Source organism: Lepus europaeus, chromosome 2, assembly GCF_033115175.1.
Source record: "Lepus europaeus isolate LE1 chromosome 2, mLepTim1.pri, whole genome shotgun sequence".
Classification (NCBI taxonomy): Eukaryota; Metazoa; Chordata; class Mammalia; order Lagomorpha; family Leporidae; genus Lepus; species Lepus europaeus.
Window position 1 is genome coordinate 75,849,329 of NC_084828.1, and position 26,720 is coordinate 75,876,048.

General features: G+C 43.7%; 1 protein-coding gene and 1 non-coding gene across 3 annotated transcripts in view; both read left to right on the plus strand.

The window, feature by feature from the left end:
• The window catches only part of ARHGAP31 (Rho GTPase activating protein 31), a 130,272-nt gene that overhangs the window by 49,363 nt on the left and 54,189 nt on the right, over positions 1–26,720 (plus strand). The gene's annotated exons all lie outside the window — the stretch shown is intronic.
• LOC133752884 (small nucleolar RNA SNORD58) lies at positions 21,075–21,152 on the plus strand. The gene has a single exon (XR_009864987.1). It is a non-coding gene; the product is annotated as a small nucleolar RNA SNORD58 (small nucleolar RNA).

The window sequence follows — 26,720 nt, forward strand, 5'->3', positions numbered from 1 at the left end:
CCCAGGAAGCTAACTCTGAATGGAGTGACCAGGACTTGAACCAGGCACTCCAAAAAGGGATGCCACAATGCTCACACCTATTTTTATACTTCAAATTTTAAAATATGAGCACCTTGGGTGGGTGTTTGGTACACCATCCCATTGTTGGAGTGCCTAATTTGAGTCCTGGCTCCACTTCTGATCCAGCTTTCTGCTAATGCACATACGGGAGGGCAGCAAATGGTGGCTGAAGCTCTTGGGTCCTATCACCCCTGTGGAATATCCGAATTGAGTTCCAGGCTCCTGGCTCTGGCTTGGCCCAACCCTGGCTGTTGTGGGCATTTGGGGAATGAAACAACACATGCAAGATCTTTCCCTGTCTCTCTCTGCCATTCAAATGAAATAAAAAAATATGAGCACTTTAAATTGTGGACAAAATGCTAATAAATAGAACTCTGTCAATATTTTGAAGAAGAGTCAGGGCAGATGTGTATATAATGACTGGGAACTCATGACTATTCCCTAATTCTTGACTATAATTAAAATTATAAAAACACTCCAAATCTACAGAAAACAGCTCTAACAGCCCTAAATTCACTATTTGTTCCATTAACGCCTTCAGCATAGTCAGCTTCATCGACCATTTTGAAGAACTTAAGGTTTCTAAAATATCCCTTAACAAAGGCAGAATAATTTTAACAGAATTATGAAAGCCAGGGCTCTGTTAAGGGTTAATTGGCTCTGAAGGAGCCTCATAGGGCAGCTAACCCTCCCCCTTCCCCACCCCCTGCCTAGTCCAGTGTAGGAGGAGGCCCACCTAGCTTCTGGTTGGTTACCTGCAGTGACTCGATGCTCATCACCTCACAAGGCAGCCCATTCCCTGAGGTGAAGAGCTTTGCTTAATTCAGAATCCTTTCTACTGTTGAGCTAAAAAACCTGTTATTTCTGTCTTGGTTCCTGTTTCACTTTCCAGAGTCACACACACACAAAAATCTTCCCCTATTTCTGCTCAAAACCTTTGAATTATTTGAAAACTGAACCACTTTGCCTTTAGATTTGTCTTTCTCAGGTTAAATCTTGCAGCTCCTTCAACCATGGTTCAATGAAGTAGGCTTTAAGTCCTCAGGCCTGTCCTTTACTCTCCTCTGGATTCCTTGTATTTTTTTTTTTAAGTTTTATGTATTTATTTGAAAGGCAGAGTCACAGAGAGAGAGCAAGAGACAAAGAGAGAGAGAGTGAACTGGTTCACTCCCCAAATGGCCACAACAGTCAGGGCTGGGTCAGGCCAAAGGCAGGAGCCAGGAGCTCCATTCAGGTCCATAGGTGCAGGGGCCCAAGCACTTGGGCCATCTTCGGCTGCCTTCCCAGAAATATTAGCAGGGAGCTGGATTGGAGGTAGAGCAGCTGGACATGAACCGGCACCCATGATGATGCCAGGGTCACAGGTAACAGCTTAACTCACTATGCCACAGCGCTGGCCCTTGGATTCCTTGTATTTTATTTATGTATTTATTTATGAATTTATTTATTTATTTGAAAGTCACAGTTACAATGAGAGGGAGAGACAGAGAGAGAGAGAGGAGTCTTCCATCCATTGGTTCAGTCACCAAATGGCCACAACGACCAGGGCAGAGCCAGGCTAGGCCAAAGCTAGGAGCCAGTAGTTTCTTCTGGGTTTCCCACATGGGTGCAGGGACCCAAGCACTTGGGCCATCTTCCGATGCTTTCCTGGGTCCAAGGAGCTTGATCTGAAGTGGAGCAGCTGGGACATGAACCAGTGCTCATATGAGATGCCAGCCCTGCAGGCAGTGGCTTAACCTGCTATGCCACATCGCTGGTCCCAATTCCCCATATTTTAAGATGAGCTTTTTTTTTTAATTTTGTGCTTTTTTGCCAGGCAGAGTTAGACAGTGAGAGAAAGAGAGAGACAGAGTTATAGACAGTGAGAGAAAGACAGAGAGAAAGGTTTTCCTTCCGTTGGTTCACTCCCCTAATGGCCGCTATGGCTGGCATTGCGCCAATCCGAAGCCAGGAGCCAGGTACTTCCACCCGGTCTCCCATGCAGTTGCAGGGACCCAAGGATTTGGGCCATCTTCTGCTGCCTTCCCGGGCCACAGCAGAGAGCTGGACTGGAAGAGGAGCAACCAGGACTAGTATCCGGTGCTCCAGCCGGGACTAGAACCCCGGGCGCCAGCGCCTCAGGCAGAGGATTAGCCAAGTGAGCAACGGCGCCGGTGTGCCGGCCAGATGAGCTTCTAAAAACTGCACCCAGTGCTTCAGATGTGATCCAGCCAGAGCAGAGATCTGACTGGATATCTCTCTGTCTGTCTATCTGTGTGTCTCATACAGACACGAGTTCCAGACCCTGCACTCTATGGAACCTGGCTGCATTACCCTGTTTGACAGCCTTGCTCTGCTGCTCACTCATGTTGACATGTAGCACGCAATCGCCTTGATCTTTTTCCCCCCAACTTCCTGGCAGTGCCAGACAGAGGTCAAGGAACTTCCATAGTGGTAACTAGAATTTCCATTTACTAGCCCCCATCTCGGTGCCAAGCAGTATACTTGAAATATGGCAGGTGTTATTTAACCCTATTAGATGGATAGTACTGTCTTCATATTGCAGGTGAGAGTACCAAGGCTCAGTAAAACTAAATAACTTGCCAAAGTCATATAGAAGCAGTAAGGGTTTACATGGATAGGAGCCCAGTTTGTCAGATTCCAGAGCCCACGCTTTCCTATAAAACCATGCTGCCTTGATGAAAGATACTGTTTGTTCCAAATGTTGGAAATACTAAACCAAAACAGCCCAAACCAGAATTCAAGTTCAAACCAGGAGTGTTTGTTGGAAGGAAATATTGCTCTTCCTCCTTCAAAAGAGGACTCAATTTTCATTAATATTAATATTCCACTGCATACCTATTGTCCATGTCTGTATCCCAAACCTTTGTGAAGATATTTATGTTTCCCAACTGTCATGTTTCCAGGAGGCAAGATTAGCAATTCTCACTAATATCTGAGCATTCTTTTAGTGTTTCAAGTTCTGATTCTGACATACTAGAACTTGCTCATTATGTTTACCCAATGTACTCTTTTTAAAATAGGTCATTTTCTGAGCTTTTTTCTTAATACAAGTGATAAACGCTTATTTTAGAAACCAGTGCTACTTGATTATTATATTGGAGCTATGTGTGCTCAGTGCTTACTTCACAGTGCTAGTAATGCTTACCCTCTACTGTGTCTTGACCTTCACAACAGTTGTCATCTCCACTGAGAGGTGAGGGATGGACTCAGGAAGTGAAGTGACTCATCCAAAGATAGAGAGGCAGGAAGAAGCAGAAACATGAGCGAGCCTGGTTCTGACTCCAACCCCATTATTCCTTTGCTTTTGCTACGTGACCTACTATTTAGTAAAGTTTTCACGCCTTATTGATGAAAGTGTTTTACAACAGTTACTTTGTGAGAAATTACGTGCTCAGGTAAAACTGAAATCAGCTGCCAGTTTCACTTATTGAACATAGCAAATGGACTTGAGCAAGTGGAGGAAGCAGTGCCTTGGGAGGTTAAAGTGGCACTGCCCGCTTTGTGTTAGGTCTTTATTATCATGCGCAGTCTTCTCACTGCACAACTCTAGCACGTGAACATGCATCGTGGAGGGGCAACCCGGGTGGGCCCTAGACAGTGCTCCAACCCCTCTGAAGACAAGGATGGAGCTAGGCTCCCCTGGGGGGAATGATACCCAGGCACACCGCCCCCAGCAGCAGTGAGACCCACTGCTCTTCTGGCACCTTGCTGTCCCCCCTTGCTTTCCCTGACACCTAATCTCCTGGCTCCCCCTCACCTCCTGTTTGGCTTGTGGTGGTGGCCCCCTTTCTAGTCCCCACCCTGCCCTTCTGGCCTGCTTCCCTGGCAGGGCTCCTGGCTGACCAGTTGTGTGACTGCTGGTTTCTTTGGCTGGGCCCCCTCATCCCTGCTAGCTCTCTTCTTGGCTTCATATCCTCAACGGGAACCCAGACACTGCTTCTGGAAACATGGAATCTGTAGCTCTCTGTTCTCTGGTGAGATGCTCACAACAAAGGTCAGATTTCCCTGTGATTAGGGAGCTCCAGCCTTGGGGCTTTGTGGTTTCCTTGAAGTCACAGCTCCTGGGCCCTGCCAGCCAGTCCTCTCTACACAGTGTGGCCGTAGCACCCATCTTCCATATTGGGGCACCTTAGAAATGGAAGGGAATGCTGTTAATATTTTCCAATAAACAAGGATCTCCCCTGACCAGAGAGAATATATTCCGTGTTGTAATCAGCCTGACTTCCTCCTTTAACCAACAACAGAATTCCACATTGATTGCAGGCTGACTCTGCACGGACTGCTCTAGGCACTTCAAAAGCATGCATTACTCATTCCATTTGTGCAGTAGTCTCTCAGGGCTCACGCTGCCCTTATTGTACAGGGGAGGAAACCGAGGCCTGGAGAAGTGGAGCAAAGTGCCTGCAGTTCCGTCTATTAAGTGCTGAGCCCCAGTTTCACTCCAGAGGCTTTGTTTCCCAATCTTCCCTTCAGGCCCTGACCAATACGATTTTAGATATGTGAAATCTTCAGTGGCGAGACAATAGAAACAGCCTCAAAATTAAAAATTAGTTATGCTCTAGAGGAACACTTGCACATTGATTACTTGGAATCTGAGATGTATTTTCTCATGGAAAAAAAAAAAGGTCTCAAATGGTGGTTAGGCTCTAACCTCAATGGACACAATCTGTACAGACTGTAATTTTACTGTGGTCTGCCCCTCTCTGTAATACTGAACTGGAATGGGAAACAGAAAACATAGGTTTCCATCATAGTTCTTTTGCTTACTGGCTGTGTGACGTGGGACAAGTTATTTAACCTCTCTGAGTCTCAGTCTTATCATCAAAATTGAGATAATGTCTAGCTCCCAAGAACTGCAGGAATCTCGGAAGATAATATACATAAAAGTGCTTTAAAAATAGCACTTGCTGTACTGTGGGAACTGATCGACATTTAGGACATTGCCAAAGAGCGAGTCAGGTTTCCCAGAACCCTAACTCCAGTCCTCAAAGTGGAGACACAGAATCCTGTAGGCCTGGTGGTATAGTGGAAAGATGGGGTGACCAGATAGGGCAGGTGTGGGACCCTCCCGGGAAACGTGGCCTCCTTAGGTTGGAGCTAGTGGCATGGCAAGTTGGGGAAAGAGGGATTTAGGAGAAGGGCATGGGGGAGGAGACCACATAGAGCCTCCCCCCAGGGATTTGAGCCACAGTAAGGAGAAGGATGGGTGTGTGGCGCCCATGCTGCAGAGGGGGCTGGCCTCTGAGGGGGAGAGGGAGACAATATCAGAGGCAGCATCTCCACAGCCCTGAGATCAGGAGCTTTTACTGATCTGTAGGTTGGATAGGGCCGCAGCCATTTATACCTGCGGCTTGCTCGTGGCTCATCTGCACAGGGCTGTCTGTGCTGAGCGCAGCCACTCTGCAAAGCTGCCTCGGGGCACAAGGAGAGTAGATTCTTGATGGAGGTTTTTAAAAGTGATTTCTGAATTAAAAGCCTACCAAAGAGTCACTTCACTATATTTTATTTTTAATGGCTCTTCGCTCCATCTCTCCACTCCACCCTCAAAAACAGGGATATCACCTCTTTTAAACCTCAGCAGCAAAAAAATCCCAGACAATTCAATTAGAAAGTGGGCAGAAGACATGAGCAGACATTTCACTGAAGAGTACTGCAGATGGAAAGCACCTGAAAAGACGTGCGCTCTCCTTAGTCACCAGGGAAATGCAAACTGAAAGCACAATAGATACACATCTTGTTGGCAGCTCTAATTTGGCTGAGCCACATTTAGGGTACACATGGAGGGTCTGGTGTATGGAAATAAATAATTCATGCGGTCAGAAAACTCAGTTGATGCCAGTGGCCATCTCTTGAGATGACTTGTTCTTGTCTCATTGCATCATTTAAAGTGCTATGGTGGTTTTAGTGGTATTCAAGAATTCGAAGGCCCACAAAGGCCTCCAGAGGTTGCTCTCCCAAATGCCTCATCTGATTCCAGTAGGATTTGGTGACTACTTCAATGTAGGGGTAGCTTTAGTGTTTATGAAAATTAGCATCATTTGGCCCTCTCAGCAGTCATGACAGATACACAGGGTAGACACAATCTAAGCCACTTACCAGCTCTACGATGTGACGTGGAACCTGTTTCCTTGAGAGTCAAGTCTCCTCCTCTCAAATGAGAATGGTAATTCTTACCTCACAGGGTACTGTGAGGATCAGATCAAATACAAAGGCTGTGAGGCACCCAGCCAAGTGCTCAGTGTGCATGTGGGTGCTGATACTGCACACAAGCACAGGCTGCAGTCTGCTGGAGGAATTGAAGTGAATTTCTTTCTGAAGCAATTTTAATTTTGTTTGACCATATGGTCAAGAATACCTCAGACAGTCCCAGAGTTATTATTCTGCCTTCTTTCCCTGTAAGTATGCTGGCGCTTGTCTGAGCACATGTCTTGTGTATGTGTGTGTTTTTCCAAAACACAAGGTCACTTTAACTGTACCCTACTCCTTCCCTTTTTTAAATTTTTTTAAAATTAGAACAAATTTTATGTATTTCATATACAGATTTAAGAGCGTAGTGATCCTTTCCACCTGACCCTCCCTCCTGCCCATGCTCTCACTCTCCCTTCTCCTTCCTTTCTTATTCTTTCTTTTAATTTTTGCAATCATCTACTTTCAGATTATTTTATACTCAGAAGATTAACCCTTCACTAATTAAATAATTCAACAAATAGTAGGAAGAAAAAAACACTGTTCCTCAACAGTAGAGACAAGGGCTGTAAACAATCATCAAATCTCAAAATGTCAGTTTCACTTACATACATTACATTTTTGTTTTCACTATGTTACCACAGATCAGGGAAAACATATGGCATTTTTCTTTTTTTCCCTTGATTGCTCAACTGGCCAGAAGAACTGATCAAACATTTGCATGAGCTTTACTTCAATGGGTAAATTGGGAAATATCGCAGAAGTTGTTTCCTCATTAATGCTTAGCAGATCCTGTGTAGAGCAGGTGCCTATAAAATTATTGAACAGAAAAACAAACGAGTCTTGATGATCTCAAGGAATACGAAATTGAGGATGAGAAGACCACAGTTGTTATATTAGCCAGGAAGTTATCTGGGGTCAAGGACAGTGGAGAATCTGGTAGGCAGGGCACATCCAAAAGGCATCTGAGGAAACTGGAACTAGGCATTTTACCAGGCAGATACTTCATATATGCTATGCACAGTGAACAATACAATAGTGTAAGGAGTTATTTAGTAAAAGGGACATAAATAGCAAGACTGCAAGTGAATTTAGATCTCGGCAAAATAAGTCAGGTGACCAGAAAAGGGAGGGGAAAAGAGGGTGCATCCAATTGTGGAAACCTGCAAAGGCTGCAAGGAGGGGATGGCATTCGTGGTTATCTTAAGCTGGTGTTGCTGGTGCTGGAACTGATAAAGTAATGAACAGCAAACCTGTGCACCGTGCTTTGTATGTCAGGCACTGTTCTGAGTGCTATACATATGTTAAGTCATTTAATTTGCTCAATAACTCTGTGAGATAGTTCCTATCATAATTCTCCCCATTTGATAGATGAAGCAGCAAAGGCAGCAAGAGGTTAAAAAATTTTTTGCTCAGTGTTACACAGCTATAAGAAGAAAATCTCCCCAAATTAGCATTGTTCTTTCTTGAAATAGGGTTCTAAGGAGTATCAGGGAGTCCCATCTACTCTGAGAGCAGCAGGACTCTTCTTAAATATATTCCCATAAACGTAGGTGTTTTGGATGTTCATAGGGTTACTATACTATAGAAACTTTATGGTGGCAGGGACATAGGAGGCATGAGTGAAAAATCCATCACTGATACTATGTAACAACTAGAAATCTGTGTGCAGCACATTCTTGCTCCCTCTCAGGAGTCTCCCAGATGTTCTCTCACATTCTGCCCTGACACTCAGGGGTTTTGAACATTCCTGCAGTGTTCATCTGAACCACAGTGGAACGCATGTCACAGCTTGTACCCAACCTGTGCCCCACCACATTTTTCCCAAGTTGGTGGTGGTGGTTTTCTTTTTTCATATTTTTCATATTTGTTGACATATTCCTCCAAGTAGAGACCTGATCGGTTTCACAACCTGATGTCCTGTGACTCAGCGAGTGTGTCTAACAGTTGCTATGCCTAGCTGGACTTTGAAATTACAGTTGCAACCTGGGCCAGTAGCTTCCAGGATTTTCAGTTAAAGTCCTGCACCTTCATTCAGCTCCAACAATCCTCGGCTAGAAACAGACTGAGGTCATTTATGTGTGAGAGGAAACACACTGAGAAAAAAAAATTAATACCAAATGTACATCAAGATCAAAAGGAAAAATGAATTTCTCAATGGATTACTCAGAGCTATGCACAGACCATTGGTTACTGCTACTGCACATAAAATTGAAAGTCAGAGCATGTTTCAGGAAAATTCTTAAAAAGGCAGGGACTAGCCAGCGGCTGAGATGGGGCATTCCACAGGGAGATTTTCCAAAGACATCTGAATCCTGAATTACACAGAGAATACGTCCTCCTGAAACACTGTGGTAAATGCCAAAAGCAACTAGGAGTTTCAAGGTCTGTGGAACTCACGATCTGTAACAAAAACATCTTATTTAAATACACAAATATTGTAATGAAATCAGCAGCCATGAAATATTTGATTCAAATTATATTTTGATGAGTTTTAAAAGTATAAGAAATACATAGAAACATCTTAACAAGTTATTCTTCTGATTAGCAGGTGAGTCTATGGAAGTGTGGCTCCTCAAGTCTAGATCCATTCATTTCCACTTGTTTATTGAGCAACTAGTAGGTGCTAGAGTGAAGTCTGAAAAACCAGCAAAATCGTAGGCTGGTTCAGCTGGGGTTGGGAATCAGAGAGACTCAGCTTAAAGATTTGCTGTATCACTTACAAACTGAATAAAGTTCACCAAGGAAAAATATTTCTCTCAGCCTTCTATTTTTCATCTTTTCTTAAAATTTTGTTTATTTGAAAGATAGGGTGATAGAGAGGGAGAGAAAGAAAGAGGCCTTCCATCCATTGGTTCACTTCCAAATGGCTACCACAGCCATGGTAGGACCAGGCTAAAACTGTGAGCCAGCAACTCCATCTGGGTATCCCATATGGGTGGCAGAGACCCAAGCACTTGAGCTATCACCTGATGCCTCCTAAAGTGTACATTAGTGGGAAGCTGGATCAGTAGGAGAGGGAAGCAAGGATCAATCCTACATACGCTGATGTGGGACACAGGCATCTCCAGCAGCAGCTTAACCTGCTGGGCACCAGTCCCTACCCCTGATTTTTCCTCTTTGAAATAAGGATAGTTGTAGTTGCTTGCAGGGTTGTATGTGTTGAACAAAGTAATAAATGTGAGACACATAGCCAATGCCTGACACACCATAAATGTTCTAAGAAAAGGGAAAAGCAAGAGAAGTTAGACTCCTTAACTCAGAGATCACCTGGTATCTTCCTACTCACTTTTCTGTGAGGGCTCCCTGCTCTCACATATTCATACAAGAAAAGATGTGCAAAGTAGAAATGTTCCTCAGGGAGCAAGGGATGCTGCATATGTACAGGCTTGGAAGACCAGTACACCCATGGTGAAGAGGAAGCCTAGCTATGATGTCAAGGCTGGCTTCAACCCTGCTCTCTCTTTTCTTCCAGAAACCAAGTGGGGAAATAGCTTCTCTATAGAGAGGGGAACCACTGACACTTCTGGACATCTAGAAGTCTCTGATCCTATGAGTAGTCCATCTTCCTGGCATACCCACCGCACCGCTGCCCACGCCTTTCTCAGTTCCTCCTACTTCTGGAGGAAGCTAAATCATGAGAAGCATCCCACGGATAGGCCTGTAGGGCATTGAGCAGGGCCTAGCAAAGAATGAGAGAGAGGCTCAGAAATGGGGTGGCCACATCGAACAAGTAAGAATACAAAACATTCAGCTCCATTTGAATTCCACATAAACAACAAATCATGAAAAAATTTATGTTTTAATACCCACGGAGTCTTCAAAAAGTTTATGGAAAATGCATATTATGAAAATACAATGCATGGTTTTGAAGTTTTTTTGCGCCAAAATAAACATTGTTTCATTCCATTTTCCCACAGATTCCCACAGACTTTTTTTTTTAAGATTTATTTATTTATTTGAAAGTCAGAGTTACACAGAGAGAAGATAGGCAGAGAGAGAGAGAGAGGTCTTCCATCTGTTGGTTCACCCCCCAGTTGGCTACAACAGCCGGAGCTGTGCCTATCTGAAGCCAGGAGCCAGGAGCTTCCTTCGGGTCTCCCATGTGGGTTCAGGGGCCCAAGGACTTGGGCCATCTTGTACTGCTTTCCCAGGCCATATTGGAGAGCTGGATTGGAAGAGGAGCAGCCAGGACTCGAACCAGCACCCATGTGGGATTCCGGCGCTTCAGGCCACAGCGCAGGCCCCTCCCAGAGACTTTTCAAAGTAACTTCAAGTGTTCCATACAACACTGGGGACAGATAACTGGATGTTCTGTATTTTATCTGGCAATCACTCAGAAAAGGAATCCCTTTCCTCTCTCTCCAGAGAGAGATCATTAAACCCAGTGACTCCTGCCTGACATCTGTAGAGTGAGCAAAAAAAGGACTTTTTCTGACATTTCTGTTCTACCCACAATTTAACTGTGTAATTCAATTGATGATAAGGTGAGGTCGTGGGCAGCGTATTCTAAGTATAAGTAACTTATTTAAATCCTTATCTAGTACCATGTTTTCTATGTTGGAATCCAATGAACATAATTCATTTAATTTGACTGCTAAGGGTGTGTCTAAGTTTCAATACCCTAAATTACTTCTGACACCAAAGTGACAAATCCTGAGAATTAGTAATAAAAGGACTCTTAACCACTTTTCAAATTACTACTGTCCCTTCTCAGTCTCTCTCCAGCTCTTGGGCTTTGACATTGTGGAGCTGGGTGATCTTGCATAGATCTCTGAATATCCAGTGCAGGGTCTTAGTCCACCCGTACAGGATGGACTGGGTCCGAGGAAAGGTAAGTGCGCCGCTCGCCTGTTCCCCAGCCTGCCGATCCCGGAGACAGTCAGATGCAGTGGGGAGCCAAGTCTAGCAAGAACTCGTTTATTTCGCACGTAACAGAGCCTTTTATAGCACAAAACTGCAGTCATTGGGGCAGGACTAAGGACCAACCAATCACTTAAACGGTCATTTTACGGGGCGATTTCTTATAGGACCAACCATATGTCTATACATTTGTTACTAGTTTTGTTACCTCCCTTGATGTTGCGTAGCCAGTTAGTTTTAGTGGTAAACAACTTTGGATTCCGCCCACCTTACTTCGTTTGGGCACCATCTTTGAATTACCTCATGTAACTAATTTCCCCACAATCCAGGAGCCTCAATTTCCTGGCACTGAATTAAACAGGTTCAATAAGACAATCTTAAGTTTCCTTCCAAGTCTGACATCACAGGATTCTTTTTGGTGGGCCAAAAAGTGGAGAACAGGGATAGAGTATGGAGTAAATGCTTGGAGGTAGGGTTGGGGTGGCCAGAAAGGAGAAAATAAATGTGGATTTAGGAAGAAGAAAAAACCACTGGAGACAAAGATGTATTTGGTAGTCCCTGCAAAGGCTCGCTGTGCCCTAGCTAAGACCATATCACCTGTCATGTCCTACACGGTGTTTGGTTGATGGCTCTGCATCCCAGCCCAGCCTTTCCTTTTACTTATTCACCCCTATATGTGCTCTGCCTTGTTCCTGGCACTGCTCAAATAACAGGAAATTACCAGACTGTAAACCAAGGTTGTGGGTAATGTCTTAAAAGTTGAGTAAGATGGACACACCTCTTCGTGGAGTTTACAAAATAGAAGAAAAGCACATACTTAAAGGAAAGAGAACTCAAGTATTAATTCTGTACTGGATGCTAGACTACATATTACAAGTTCCTCCTCCTACCTTAGGATATCAGGAAAGCTTCGCAGTACTGACCTGGAGCTAAGTCACCCAATGCCTGGATCATTTCTTTGAAGGTTTCTTGCTTCTAAATGATCCTGAACAATATTTTAAAACCCAGAGTCTTGCCCTTACTTCCTTGATTGAAGTTTTCAGTGATCTCCTTGTGTGCAAGCCTGGGTGGAACATCAGTCTTCACTTGGAGCCTCTTCCAGGCTGTTGCCCCCAGGACAGGAGGTTGCCGTTGTGTCCATAGTGCTGTGCAGGCATCTAACCCACTCTGTGTACCCAAGAAAAAGGATCAGAACCTGGGTCTTGCCTTGTAAAAGCTGCACATTCCTGGGATACCCTGGAGCAGATGGAGGGCAGACATTTTCAACTGCAAATCGACACAAATTTCGATTTTGATGTTTTAAAGGCTGAGGAGAGTGTGCTCGCTTCGGCAGCACATATATTAAAGGGTGAGGAGAGTAAAAGAAGTGAATATCCAGCTCCTTTAACTACAGAAATAAGAGTGTCAGAAGTAAACTAGCATTGTCTTTAACTAGTTGTCTGCATCCTTTACATTTAATTTATAAACACCTCCTCGCCTAAGGAGATGCCCACAAACTTGACAGTAATCCTTGGTGCTATCCTCACCAGGGAGCCTTACTCCTGAAATGACTCTGAAGATAGCACTAAGAGCAGAGGTGCAGTGGTGTCACCGGGAGAGGAGCAAGCACACGTGGGTAACCACAGTACCCAGCTTCTGAATGAAGGCCAGTCTTCAGAGACGCATTTCAGGGAATACTAAGTAACTTTTGAATTGCAAAACTACAGAATAAAAACGGAATATCATCATCTCTTGCTGTTTTAATAAACCACTAATTTATGCCTGATCTTCCACAAGGGACGGTGTATGATTTGCAGAGATAAACATGTAGTCTCTTGGCAGAAGCATGTGTTTTAGTTGGGATGTGTCAGAGATATTTTTTTTTTCCTTTCTTTTTTTGACAGGCAGAGTAGACAGTGAGAGAGAGACAGAGAGAAAGGTCTTCCTTTTGCCATTGGTTCACCCTCCAATGGCTGCTGCAGCTGGCGCGCTGTGGCCAGTGCACCAAGCTGATCTGAAGGCAGGAGCCAGGTGCTTCTCCTGGTCTCCCATGGGGTGCAGGGCCCAAGCACTTGGGCCATCCTCCACTGCACTCCCAGGCCATAGCAGAGAGCTGGACTGGAAGAGGGGCAACTGGGACAGAACCCGGCACCCCGACTGGGACTAGAACCTGGTGTGCTGGCGCCGCAGGCGGAGGATTAGCCTATTGAGCCGCGACGCTGGCCATGTCAGAGATCTTAAGAGAAAGTTGGGGAAGAATGGAATGTTGGTCTCCAAAATACTCCACATCTTATTCCTCAACTGTGTTCCCTGAGGCCACAAAACAGCAACTCATAGAAAAGAGAATATCTTTATTTCTTTTTCTTTTTTTTTTTTTTTTTTTTACAGACAGAGTGGATAGTGAGAGAGAGAGACAGAGAGAAAGGTCTTCCTTTTTGCCATTGGTTCACCCTCCAATGGCCGCTGTGGCCAGTGCATCTCGCTGATCCGAAGCCAGGAGCCAGGTGCTTCTCCTGGTCTCCCATGCAGGTGCAGGGCCCAAGGACTTGGGCCATCCTCCACTGCCTTCCCGGGCCATAGCAGAGAGCTGGCCTGGAAGAGGGGCCACCGGGATAGAATCCGGTGCCCCAACCGGGACTAGAACCCGGTGTGCCGGCGCCGCAAGGCGGAGGATTAGCCTGCTAAGCCACAGCGCCGGCCGAGAATATCTTTAAATAAAAGAAATTAGAATATCTCCATTTGTGCAATAGCAAAATGGTGTTCAGAAACCTAAACAAATCCACAGTTTGGTGTCATGTTTGTGGCAACAGGAGGTTGTAGCAAAAGTCCTGGGGAAGACTGCCCTCAGCCAGGTTCTAAAGAACACAGGAGCATCTCCTGGGGCCGTTTCAATCAGGGGAAGGAGAATGCAAAGGAAGGCAAGAGGGGTAATTTTCAGGGCACTGGGAGGAGCTTGATGTGACTAGTAGGTTTTGAGTGTTGATTTTGTATCCTGCAGCTTTACTGAGTTCATTTATAAGAGCTAACAGATTCCCCCCCCCCTTTTTTTTTAATGGAATCTTTAGGGTTTTCATGCCGCATGCAAACAGGGACATTCTAACTTCTTTCCAGTTTGAGTGCCTTTTCTTTCTTTGTTTTGCCCAATTTCCATGGCTGGAACTTCCAGTACTATGTTGAGTGGAAATGATAAGAAGGGGCATCCTTGCCTTGTTCCAGATCTCAGAGGAAAGGCTTTCCACTGCTCCCTGTTCAGTATGAGGTCAGCTGCATGTTTGTCCATTTCATGCTTTATTGTGCTGAAGAACTCAGCATGCCCTGCAAGAGAAAATGCGATCCAATCTGTGTTTCCAGAGGCTCACATGGACTGAGGACGCTGTTTGAGTCCCAGCAGCGAGGTAGACTGAGGACACTGAGTCCCAGCAGTCTTACTGCCTCTCCCCTCCTTGCCACTTCACCGTTCAGTTGCCCATGAGCTCCTCACACACACATAAAAATTTAAACTGAAAAAGATCTCCGTCATGACTTTTCCAAGGGTATTTCTGAGAATTTTTAGGGGAATCTCCTGAAGTTCGTACTTCTAGGAAGCTCCCAGAAGACCTTCTTGCACACTCATATAGGTATGAGACCCTCCAGGAGGTTAGGTTCTGGGCAGGCTTCCTTGCCTCTATTTGAGCTTTTGGGAGTCAAGTTCAGAGTCCCGTGGTAACTGCTGTGTATATTGAATGTTTAGTTTTAAAGCATGACCACCAAAGGGGTGTTTTTTCTTTTGCTCATCTATCTACATGTAAAAATTTTTTTAACAAAGAACTTACAGTACTTGTATAATAAGAAACATTTTAAATGTAACGAGCATCCAGACTTGCAAGCATTGAACTAGTGCATATAAGTGCAACGAAGTAGTGAGTTGCCTGAAAAGGGTTACATAGTGCAGGGAAGTGCTGTTGTTTTCAGCAGGAAAGAGAGGCCTTGTAACAACAGGAAGTGCTGGGAGGCCCCAGTACCGAGCCTTCCAAGCAAAGCTTCTGGAAACAATGGCTGCCTGTGGCTCAGGAATATTGGGCAGGAAATGAAAGGATGCTTGGGGGGAGGAGCTGATAAGCACTACCTGGCTGCTCTTCACATAAACCTAACTAGCTAAAGATGAAGTTGGATTTTCTAAATGCTATGGTTTCCGATCAGAAAAAAAAAATGATTTAAGAAAATACAGAAATGAGAAGAACCCATGGTGTCATAGGTCTGGATGCCATTAGGAAGCTGTACCACCTGGAAATCAGAAGGTACAATAAGTAAGAGAAGATATTTCTCACTCTTAGAGCATGGCCACAGCACTGCAGGGAGATTCTTCAAATGAACTAAGCATCACTTGGAGCTAAGTCCTTGGAGGACTCCAGCTTCCATAAAAATAAGTAAGACTGGGGTTAGTAGATGTCCATCCATACTGTAAGAGATACAGATAAACATTCTGAGATTAAAGTTTATGTATTATTTAGTATAAATTTCTGTTCTCTGGGTGGGGTGAGTTGGGGAATCATGAACAGTACAAGTGAGAAAAGAAACAACACTAACAAACAAGAAATAACCCCTATGTTTTGTCCAGTAAGACCTAGATGTAAACCAGAACAGGTAACGGTGAGGGCCTGAACAGGCGGAAATTAAATGTGCCTTCTTTATCTCTAGCCTATCTTCTCCTCCCCGCAGGAAGTTGACAGATCCTGGTGTGTTAGACCAGGAAGAAACATTAGCAATCACCTAGATCCTAGTGCACCTGGAAGTCTGAGGTTGGGAGTGGCTCCAGGACACGCAGCTGGTTCACACTGCTGTAACCGACCTGTACCCAGCCTCCAGTACCTGGGAGAACCTGGGGGAATTCAGGAAAGAACATTAATGTCGGTCCTAAAATCTCAAACCTGTAGATCAGTATGAGAACTCAGCATTTTAAATTTCTTAAACAAGTCCTCTCCCTCATCAAGTTGCTCTAAGACACAAAGGCACCTCTATAACCTGCTGGTTTCTGTCTTCTCCACCCTTCACCTGTGCCGTGGTTCCCCTAATGTAAAGCTTATGGCTATGAAATGTACTGGGGAGGAAATGAACTTTGGATTCAGACAGACCTGTAATTGCACCCCAGCTTTGCCATTCAGCTGTTTGACCAAAGACAAACCAAGTAAACACACCTAATCTTTGTTTTTCATCTAGAAAATAGGAATAGAAGTGTCTACACCTCAGAGCTGTAGGAATTTAATGAAAGAAAAATGTTTAAGCATTGGATTCCACATAGCATTTGGTTAATCCACTCCCATGAACACTCATGAAGCATTCAAAAACAAAACAAACAAAAAAAAAGGTGGCTGGACAAAGAGAAAAAATTATATTATCTTCATTCTTAAGATGATTGGTGTTAGCAGGCTTATTCTCTTTGTTTATCTCTTACCAACCTGCTTAGTTCATGACACTTCCACTCTGCCCCACTCCCACCCTGGGACTCGTTCTGGAGGCATATATGAGCAGCCTCTGTATCTATATCTATTACAGTTTAAGAGCCTCCACCAGGTGGTAGCCCAAGGAGCAGGTGGCAAGAAAGCTGCTCATCCAGTAAATAAATCTTGATCAGGTGACTAAAACTCCAAATTGCCTTCCCCTGACCTCCTTCTCAAAGACCTGTACCTTTTTATTTTTTTAATCAGTGTTACACAGAAGAGAGGGAGAGAGAGAGCGAGAGAGAGAGAGAGAACAACAGAAAGAGATCTTCCATCCACTTGTTCGCTCCCCAAGTGGCTGCAATGGCCAGGGCTGGACCAAGCTGAAGCCAGGAGTCAGAAACTTCTTCCAGGTCTTCCACATGAGTGCAGGGGCCCAAGCACTTGGGCCATCTTTTGCTGCTTTCCCAAGCACATTAGCAGGGAACTCGATTGGAAGTGGAGCAGCTGGGTCTCGAACCCGCATGCATGTGGGATGCCAGTGTCACAGGTGTAGGCTTTGCCCTATGTGCCACAGCACTGGCCCCAAGGCCTGTACCTTTGAAGGGGAGAATTTGGGGTAGACTCTGATGAAACAGCTGAAGGTCTAATCCCCAGAGTAGTCTGGTTAAGTCATTATTCTGTAGGCAGTTGGGAAGCCATTGGATGTTGCAGAGTAGGGGGTGGTTTATCATCAAGATAGTGCTTTTTAAAAGATTTGTCTGACAGTGGAGATCAATATTCCTTGGAAGTCATTAAAAACTCCCCCAATTTTCCTAAATACTTCTTTTGCACCAGACTGTCCTAATCAGCTGTTATTTCTTGTTTTCCCGTCTTGATTATACCATTCTTCTCTTCATGTACAGAAATTGGGAGATATTTACTTAGTGCTTGTTACATGCCAGACCATTTTTTAAAAAAAGATTTATTAATTTATTATTTGAAAGGCAGAATTACAGAGAGGCAGAGAGAGAGAAAGAGAGAGAGAGAGATCTTCCATCAGCTGGTTCACTCCCCAAATGGCCACAATGGATGGAGCTGAGAGGATCCAAAGCCAGGAGCCAGGAACTTTTTTGTGGTCTTCCATGCGGGTGCAGTGGCCCAAGGACTTGGGCCATCTGCTGTTGCTTTCCCAGGCCATAGCAGAGAGTTGGATGGGAGGTGGAGCAGCTTGGACTCAAACCAGTGCCCATATGGGATGCCTACACTGCAGGTGGCAGTTTTACCCACTATGCCACAGCACCGGCCCCATGCCAGACCCTTAACCAAGCTTTCTGCAAGTATTGTAGTGTGCATTTTACCACATGATACCATATTGAATAATATATTGTATTATCTCAAATCATCCTTGTGTATCAGTGCATCCCTACATTTTGTTGCATCTTGAGCTGTTCTACTTTATCCATTTGTCACAACATTGTGAGCCTTGAATATGAGGTCCAAGTTCAACATGTTTAATGGGGTCTGTCTTCCACAATCTACATTCTATAAATGCACACAATTTCCTGTTCTTGTTCACCTAAAAGCCCTGCCTGACTTCTTCACCATGTGTAATCTTTTTTAAAACAACTTGCATTACATTTTTTTCATCTGTCTAGGGCCCTTAACATATTTTGCTTGATATTTCCATACCAATAAAGTTACTTAATACCTCTTAGCTTCAGTTTCCTCATTTATAAAACAGGAATAAACACCTCCCTGGTAAAGTGGTTGTGAGGATTGCACTTAAAACATATAGCTAGGGGCTGGCGCTGTGGCATAGCAGGTAAAGCCACCACCTGCAGTGCCAGCATCCCATAAGGGTACTGATTTGAGTCCCAGCTGCTCCACTTCTGATCCAGCTCTCTGCTATGGTCTGGGAAAGCAGAAGATGGCCCAAGTCCTTGGGCCCCTGCACCCGAATGGGAGACGCAGAAGAAGCTCCTGTCTCCTGGCTTCATTTCGGTGCAGCTCCAGCCATTGTAGCCATCTGGGAAGTGAATCAGTGGATGGAAGACCTTTCTCTCTTTCTCTCTCTGCCTCTGGCTCTCTGTAACCCTGCCTTTCAAATAAATCTTTAAAAACGAAAGTATAGCTCAGGGGCCAGCACATAGTAGGCATTCAGTAATTGTCCATTACCGTCTCAGCCTCATGAAAGCAAATATCTTACTCCCCTTTTTGCTGCTTGGCCTTGACATGCCCTCAGTACACCTGCCACTGTAGAAGGGGAGTCACTGTTACCAGGAAGGTGGCCGAATTGATAGCAGAGAACTTAGGGGTGGGTGTCAAGCATGAGTGTGGACCAGAGGGAGAGCCTGGACACTACCACAGCACAGGGCTGACCTGACCTGGCAGCTGGGCCCAGGGTACGCCTGGATATCCTCCCCTGCTCACTTTCAGCTGTCAGCTCCTGGGGAAGTGTCAGCACTGTCCGGGAGGAGTGTCCAGGTTCTCCCTCCGGAGCCTCACTCAGCAGTGTAGCAGAGCTAGTCCTTAGTTACTCTGGGCCAGCAGATTAAGCAAATACTTCTGCTTAACAAGGAGTTATTGCCTCAACAGGGTCATTGGTAAGGGTTTCAGCAAATATTTAGAAGTTGCCTCACTAATTTCAGAAACCTCTCTGGGATCTTTAATGAAACTAGTTTTTCAAAAACGTGTTTTTTAAAAATTTATTTATTTAAAAGCCAGAGAGAGAGAGAGAGAGAGAGAGAGAGAGAGAGAGATTGGTTTCCCAAATGGTTTGGTTTCCCCAAATGCCCACAAGAGCTGGGGCTGGCCCAGGCTGAAGCTAGTAGCCTGGAACTCCATCCATGTCTCCCATGTGAATGGCAGGGGCCCAAGTACTTGGGCCATCACCTGATGCCTCCCAAGGTGCACAATAGCTAGAAGCTGGATTAGAAGCTGAGCAGGTGCTGGAATCAGGCACTCCAACACATCATTTGGCTGCCCCAAGTAATGTCAACTGCTGCACCTAAAACTTTTTAAAAAAATACTTATATCTCCATCACAGAAAATTCAGAAAAGAAAAATTAAAAGTACAGGAAAGCAAAAATAATTTAGTTTGTACTACTTACTATTAATATTCTAATGTGATTTTTTAAAAATCATTTACTATATTGAGAAGGGCTTTGAAGAGGCGGTCACTCTGTACTCTTTATATTTGTGTATCTTTTTTTCATTTTCTATCAATGTATATTCTTTTGCAACTTTTTCAAAGAGAACTTTAAAAAATAGATATTGACCAGGAGGTATTGAGTACTTATAGGCGGCACCTACAGTGGTAGAATTCCGGTCCTCTTAGCAGTCACGGGCACAGAACCAAACAGCTCTCCTCAAATCATGTCTCCGTAGTTGGTCACCCACTCACAGGACCGGCCCTACTCGTGGGAGGACTTGAGTCATGGGAGGTGTAGCTCGGGGCTTTTTCTATTCCTCATCACTGTGGTATCAGAAAAAGCATAGACTTTGGAGTTAGGCAAACCTGGGTTTGGGTCCCAACTCTGGCACTTATTAGTTGTGAGATGTTGGTCAACTTACCTAATAAGAATCATTTTTCTGATCTTCTGAAAAATCAGCTTTCAGGGAATCAACTTTCACATTTTCCAAATGAAGATAATCTTACCTGTTTCATGGATTGGCTATTATTATATCAGAGTGCTTCAAAAAATTGATGGAAAATCAGATGAAAAGACAAGGTTATTTTGGTACAAAAGAGTTTTAAAATCCATGCATAGTATTCTCATAATACTATTAGCTTTTTAAAGTCCCCCCCCCCCATAGAATGGAGAATGCTATAAAAACAAATAAACTCCACCTAAAGCAATGCCTGACAAATAGTGGGTGTTTCCCTCTTTAAGGGGCTCATATATGAATGGAGCACAGAAAACCTATCTGAAGAAAATGAGCAATCTCCTGTTCATTCAGCAAAACATGTTGAGTGCTTGTATTTTCAAGGCCACCCTAATGGAATAAGACATTGTACTTATTGTATTCATTGTCCTCATTGTCTCCAAGGAGCTCACAACTTCAAAACAGAGATGATGTAGAAACAGGCACCTGGTGCTGGACACAGAGTAGGCTTGTAATAAATATTATGGAACTGAAATAATTATGATTTTTTTAGCTTTCAGAAAAGGTAATGTATTCTTATAGTTCAAAAGTACAGAAGAATGTATAAGACATCTCCCTCTTACTTGGAGCACAAGCCCCAGTCCTCCAGTTTCTTTTCTGGTAGGCAACTAAAGCTATCTGTTTATTATATATATCCTTCCATAGATACCAAATGCATAATGCATATATAGTATATATACAAATGAATTGCGTGTATATTCGTTTATTGCCTCTTCAAAAAAAAAAAAAAAAAAAACAGATGCTAGCATTCCAGTATGCTGGTCTGTTAACAATATAACTTGTTCTTTTTGCTTAACGAGTATATTGGTGACCAGTCTGTTAGTACGTGAAAGTATCCGTGCTGTGTATGCTGCTCACCTGCTAGTCACTGAGTGGCCCTTTTGGTTATAAATCAGTTGCCTCAATATCTCAATGCTTTTGCTGTGATGACAAATCTTAGGATTATTTTAGGTTAATCTTTGGATTAACCATGAAATAAAACATGTTCTGAGCAACCCTGATGTTGTAGAAAAAAAAAATCTCAGTGCTTATGTTCAAGAAACCCTTATTTTACTAAATGATGACCGCAAAACCCAAGAGTGGTGATGCTAGTGATTTGGATGTCCCTAAGAGAAACCATTCTCTTGCAGTGAAGAGGTGAAAGTTCTTGATTTAACAAGGAAAGGAAGAAGATCATATGCGGAGGTTACTATGATCTATATTAAGAATGAATCTCCCATCTGTGAAATTGTGAAGAAAGAAAAAGAAAATTCCTTCTAGCTTTGCTGTCACACCTCAAACCACAAAACTTATGAACACAGTGTGTGATAAAGAGTATACCTTTGGGAAATAGCCAAGATTCAGATATTTACTGGGGGTCTTGGAATGTTTCCCTAAGGATAAGGGAGAGCTACTGACCTGTAACAACAAAAAACAATGCATTGCTTAGTGTATTCCTTATGCATGTAAACAGGAAAGAACCAAAGTATGTAGTCAATATAAATCAGAAATAAGAAGCTCTTCTCTTGATAACCAAAGCATAAACAGCAAAAGAAAAAAAATTAGATAAATTGGATTACATTAGAATTTAAAACTTATGTTCTTCAAAGAACACCATCAAGAATGTGAACACACAATACATGGCATGGACTAAATTATTTGCCAATCATACACTGATTAGGGCCTAGTGCCCAGAATATGTAAAGAACTCATATATAATAAAATATTTTGACACAAAAATATTAAAAAGAAAAAAGACAATCCAATTAAAAATAGACAGGATCTGACATTTCCTCAAAGAAGTTATGGCCAATATGAACATGAAAAGATGATTAGAACCATTAGTCATCAGAGAAATGCAAATCAAAACCACAGTGAAAACCACTTCACACCCACTAAGATGACAATAATAAAAATGGTAGACAATAACAAGTGTTGATGAAGATTTGAAAAAATTGGAACTGTAGTACGTTGCTGACAGGAATGTAAAATGGTACAGCTGCTTTGAAAAACAATTTGGCAGTTCCTCAAAAGTTAAGCACAGAGTAACTGTATACCCCAGCTATTCTATTCTTGGATATATATCCAAGACAATTGAAAGCATATGTCCACACCAAAACATGTGCCTGAAGGTTCTTAGCAACATTATTTGTATAGCTAAAAAGAGAGGAATAACTTAAGTTTCCACTAACTGATATGTGAATAAATAAAATAAGAAATTTATTTAGAATATTATTCGACCACAAAAATGAAAAGTAAGTGCTGATACATGCTATAGCATGGTAGACCTTGAAACCATTATGCGAAGTGAAAGAAGGCAGTCATGAAGACTGGTGCATATGATCCCATTTATATCACATATCTAGAACAGGCAGATACATAGAAACAGAGAGTTGACTACTGTTTACCAGAGGCTCTAGAGATGGGAAAGTAAGTAACTAATAAGGGGTATAGGATTCCTTTTTTTTTTTAAGATTTTTTTTTTTAAAGGCAGAGTTACAGAGAGGGAGAGACAGAGAGAAAGAGTCCTTCCATCCACCAGTTCACTACCCAAATGGTTGTGACAGCCACGGCCAAAGTCAGGAGCCTGAAACTCCATCTGGTTCTCCCATGTGGGTGCAGGGGCCCAAGCACCTGGGCTATCTTCCACTGCTTTTCTCAGGTTTATTATCAGGGAGCTGGATGGGAAGTGGAGCCTTCAGGATTTGAACTGGCACCCATATGGGTTGCTGAAATTGTAGGCTGTGGCTTAACTTAATGCTGTGCTTTCTGAGTTGATGAAAGTGTTCTGTAATTAGATAGGGAGATGATTGTTTAACTTGTAAATTTACTAAAAACAAATAAATTGTACACATTAAAGGGGTGAATTTTATGGCATTTGAATTATATTTCAATGCTTAAAAATTAAAACAAAGGAAAACTTTTCTCCAAGAGCAGGCTAAAGTGCCAACATATTTAAACATTTTTTTCCTTAAAAATTAGAAAGCACTTAATTTTTAAAGTTTATTTCTTTATTATTTATTTGAAAGGCAGAGCTACAGACACAAAGACCTCTTCCATCTGCTGGCACTATCTCCAAATGTCTGTAACAGCCAGGGCTGGGCCAGCCCAAAGCCAGGAGCCAAGAGCTCCATCCACATCGCTCATGGTGATGACAGGAGCCCAAATACCTCTCAGGCACATTAGCAGGAAGCTGGATTGAAAGTAGAGGTGGAATTTGAACCAGGCATGCCAATATGGGATGCAGGCATCTCAAGCAGTGGCTTCACTTGCTGTCCCATCACATCTTCCTCTTAAAGAATAAAAAGCATTACCTCTTGTGAAATAGCACAAAATTTTGGGCCATTGCTGTAGCGCAGCAGATTAAAGCCACAGCCTGAAGCATCAGCATCCCATACAGGCACTGGTTCGAATCCCAGCTGCTTCACTTCTGATCCAGCTCTCTGTTAATGTGCCTGGGAAAGCAGCAGAGGATAGTCCTTGGGCTCTTGTACCCATGTGGGAGACCAGGAAGAAGCTTCTAGCTCCTGGCTTCAGCCTAGCCCAACCATTGCAGTCATTTGGGGAATGAACCAGCAGGTGAAAAACCTCTCTCTGTCTTTCCTTCTCTCTCTGTAATTCTGCCTTTGAAATAAATAAATATTTTTTTAACAGCACACAATTTCAGACTTTTCTTTAATTCTATATTGGCCAGGACAGGAGAGTAGAAAGAAGTTAAGACAGAGATGGCAAAGGAGAATCAGAGGGATTATTGGAGTAGACAGTGGCCTGTAGGCAAGGAGTGCATCACAGAGGTGAGGAAGGACCATGGGATAGAAGGGACAGAGTTGAGGAGGGACAAGGAAAGGATGGGAAAGACTGAAGAGCAGGGACTACAGATTGAGAGAGAGAGAGAGAGAGAGAGAGAGAGAGAGAGAGAGGTTACAGGTGCCAGTGTGAGACAGCTCTGATTCTTGGGGAAAACAGGTGGAAGGTTCTGTAATGACAACTAAGAATAATGGGGAAGTGATTTAAATCTTTACTGCATCTCTTGGAAAAGTACAGAAGAGGGGGGCTCATTCACAGCACAAGAAAATATTTAAAATCTTTCCCCTCTCTCTTCCATATGCAGTGCAAGAGCCTCAAAGGATTTATTCCCTGTGCAGTGTCTTGTCTCACTCAATCTTTCACACTTCCATTTCCATGTCCATCACACCCAAAAGGTTCCTTGGGCCCGCTTTTTCATCCCCACCTCCTGGCTAATCCTTTGTTTCTCTCACTGTGAATTGTTTGCATTTTCTAGAGTTCCATAAAAATGGAGTTCTATAGGCCGGCACCGCGGCTCACTAGGCTAATCCTCCGCCTTGCGGCGCCTGCACACCAGGTTCTAGTCCTGGTCGGGGCACCGATCCTGTCCCGGTTGCCCCTCTTCCAGGCCAGCTCTCAAGTCCTTGGGCCCTGCACCCCATGGGAGACCAGGAAGAAGCCCCTGGCTCCTGCCATCGGATCAGCGCGGTGCGCCGGCCGTAGCGTGCTACCGCGGCGGCCATTGGAGGGTGAACCAATGGCAAAAGGAAGACCTTTCTCTCTCTCTCTCTCTCTCTCTCTCTCTCTCTCTCTCTCACTGTCCACTCTGCCTGTTAAAAAAAATAATAAATAAATAAATAAATAAATGGAGTTCTATAGTATGTACTCTTTTACTCTGGCTTCTATCACCCATTCTAGTGCATTTGAGGTGCACTCATGCTGTATCACTCCCTTTTTTGGTGCTGAACAGTATTCTGTTGGAATACTGTTTGGAATTTGGTGCTGGATGGTATCTGTCGGTCACTGGACTGGACTTTGAAGTTCAGAACTGAAGAACCCAGAGAGGGGATGGCATCTAATACAAGACCTTAATAGGATCCAGAGTGGGAATGGGGAACGCCTCATTTCCCTAAAATACAATGCAGTTTGCACAATGGAAGAAGGTGACTGCTACAACCACATAAATGAGCAGATAAAGTTGTGCTGTTTCCAGTTTCAGATCTGATCATGTCCTAGGCACACAGGCGACTGAAGCACCTTGCAGAATTGTGTCTACTGGGGAACGCAGAGAAATGATTTCACTGTTGGTTTGTTCTGTGCTAACCCTTGAGGAGTTTAGAAATGAGAGAAGAGTGCCCCAATTCTAAGTGTCTGTTAATTGTTCTGGGTTAGAACAAGTGAGACAAAGGAATTTATAATGTTTCATAAACTGTAAAGCATAAATAAAGCAAGATTTTCTTTTTCCATCAGCAATGACCTGAAAACGTATTTTCTGCTCAGACTAAAATTTAACATTTAAGGTCTCTGATCCAGGAAAAGCCAAAATAAAAGCAGTGGGGGGAGTTAAAGGACTATCAGTGAAACAATTCAACCAAGTTATAATATTATGTCATAATCAGCAACTGAGTGTTCCTTTGTAGGAGGAGACTTAAAGTTCTTTGGACCCAAGTTCAGTCCCACAGAACTAGCTCTGTGGCTGCAACCTCCAACGTCAATCCTTCCCATGACAAATTGACAATGGAAGCTTTCTTTCCATCTCTTAACTACTCAGCTCTTTTGTGTCAAGCTTCTAGCCTGTCCAGAAACCTAGAGTGTCCCCTGGTTGGACCCCAGGGACAACAGTTTAAAGAATTTTGAGATTTTGAAACGAAAATCTTAGCACCACCACCCTCCAGTATCATCCTTAGCTCCTTGCTACCTCAAGTGTGGGCTGAAGATTGGCAGCACCCCACCACCTGAGAATTTGTTAGAAGTGAAAATTCCCAACACTCCCTCCATCCACCTCCCTACTGAACTGGAATAGATATCTTAACAAGAGTCTCAGGTTATTTTTATGCTCACTGAGATATAAGCAACTCTGGTCTAGACTGGTGCTTCTTCCACTTTCATGGGCACCAGAATCACCTGGAGGATCCTGCAGCTGCTGCAGGACTCAGCCCTGGTACCAGAGTCTGAGAACCACTGCTCTCATGTCTAGAGCCAGGTGGTTGCACAGAGATTCTGTGAATCCCTTTCCATTACTAAGGATGATGGAGAATTCCTACACCTTCCAACTCAGCCCAGGTGGAGAATCAAGGACTGGGACCAGGGCCTTTTCCCTTGGGCTGTTTTAATATTGCCACCTGCTCAAACAGAGCCATGAACGAGAGGTTCTAGGGCTTTTGTAACAAGGCCAGAATAAATGGAATGTGTTTTCCCCACCTCTAAAACAAAGGCAGCCTGAAATGCTGCAGCTGAGAGCTGCAGTACGGGGAGGTCCTCTCCTGAGACTGGACTGGGACAGCTTGCTGACCTTGTATTGCCTCTTTTGTGAAGTGTTTTGTGCAGTACTTGAAGTCTGAAGTTTTACCTTGGAGTTCTCAAAGTTCAAGTACCCTTTTGCCCTGCCCAGCTCAACAGGCATGCACCTGAGGTACAAACTCAATCACAGCTCCCAGACTCCTGACTCCCAATCCTTTCACTGTTGGATCCTACTGTCCTTGTGCGACAAAGATAACACTTTAAAGCACAGCAGAGAGACTCTATGGGAGCAAAATTGTTTTCAGAGAGAAACATTTACCAAGAAGAACACAACAGCCA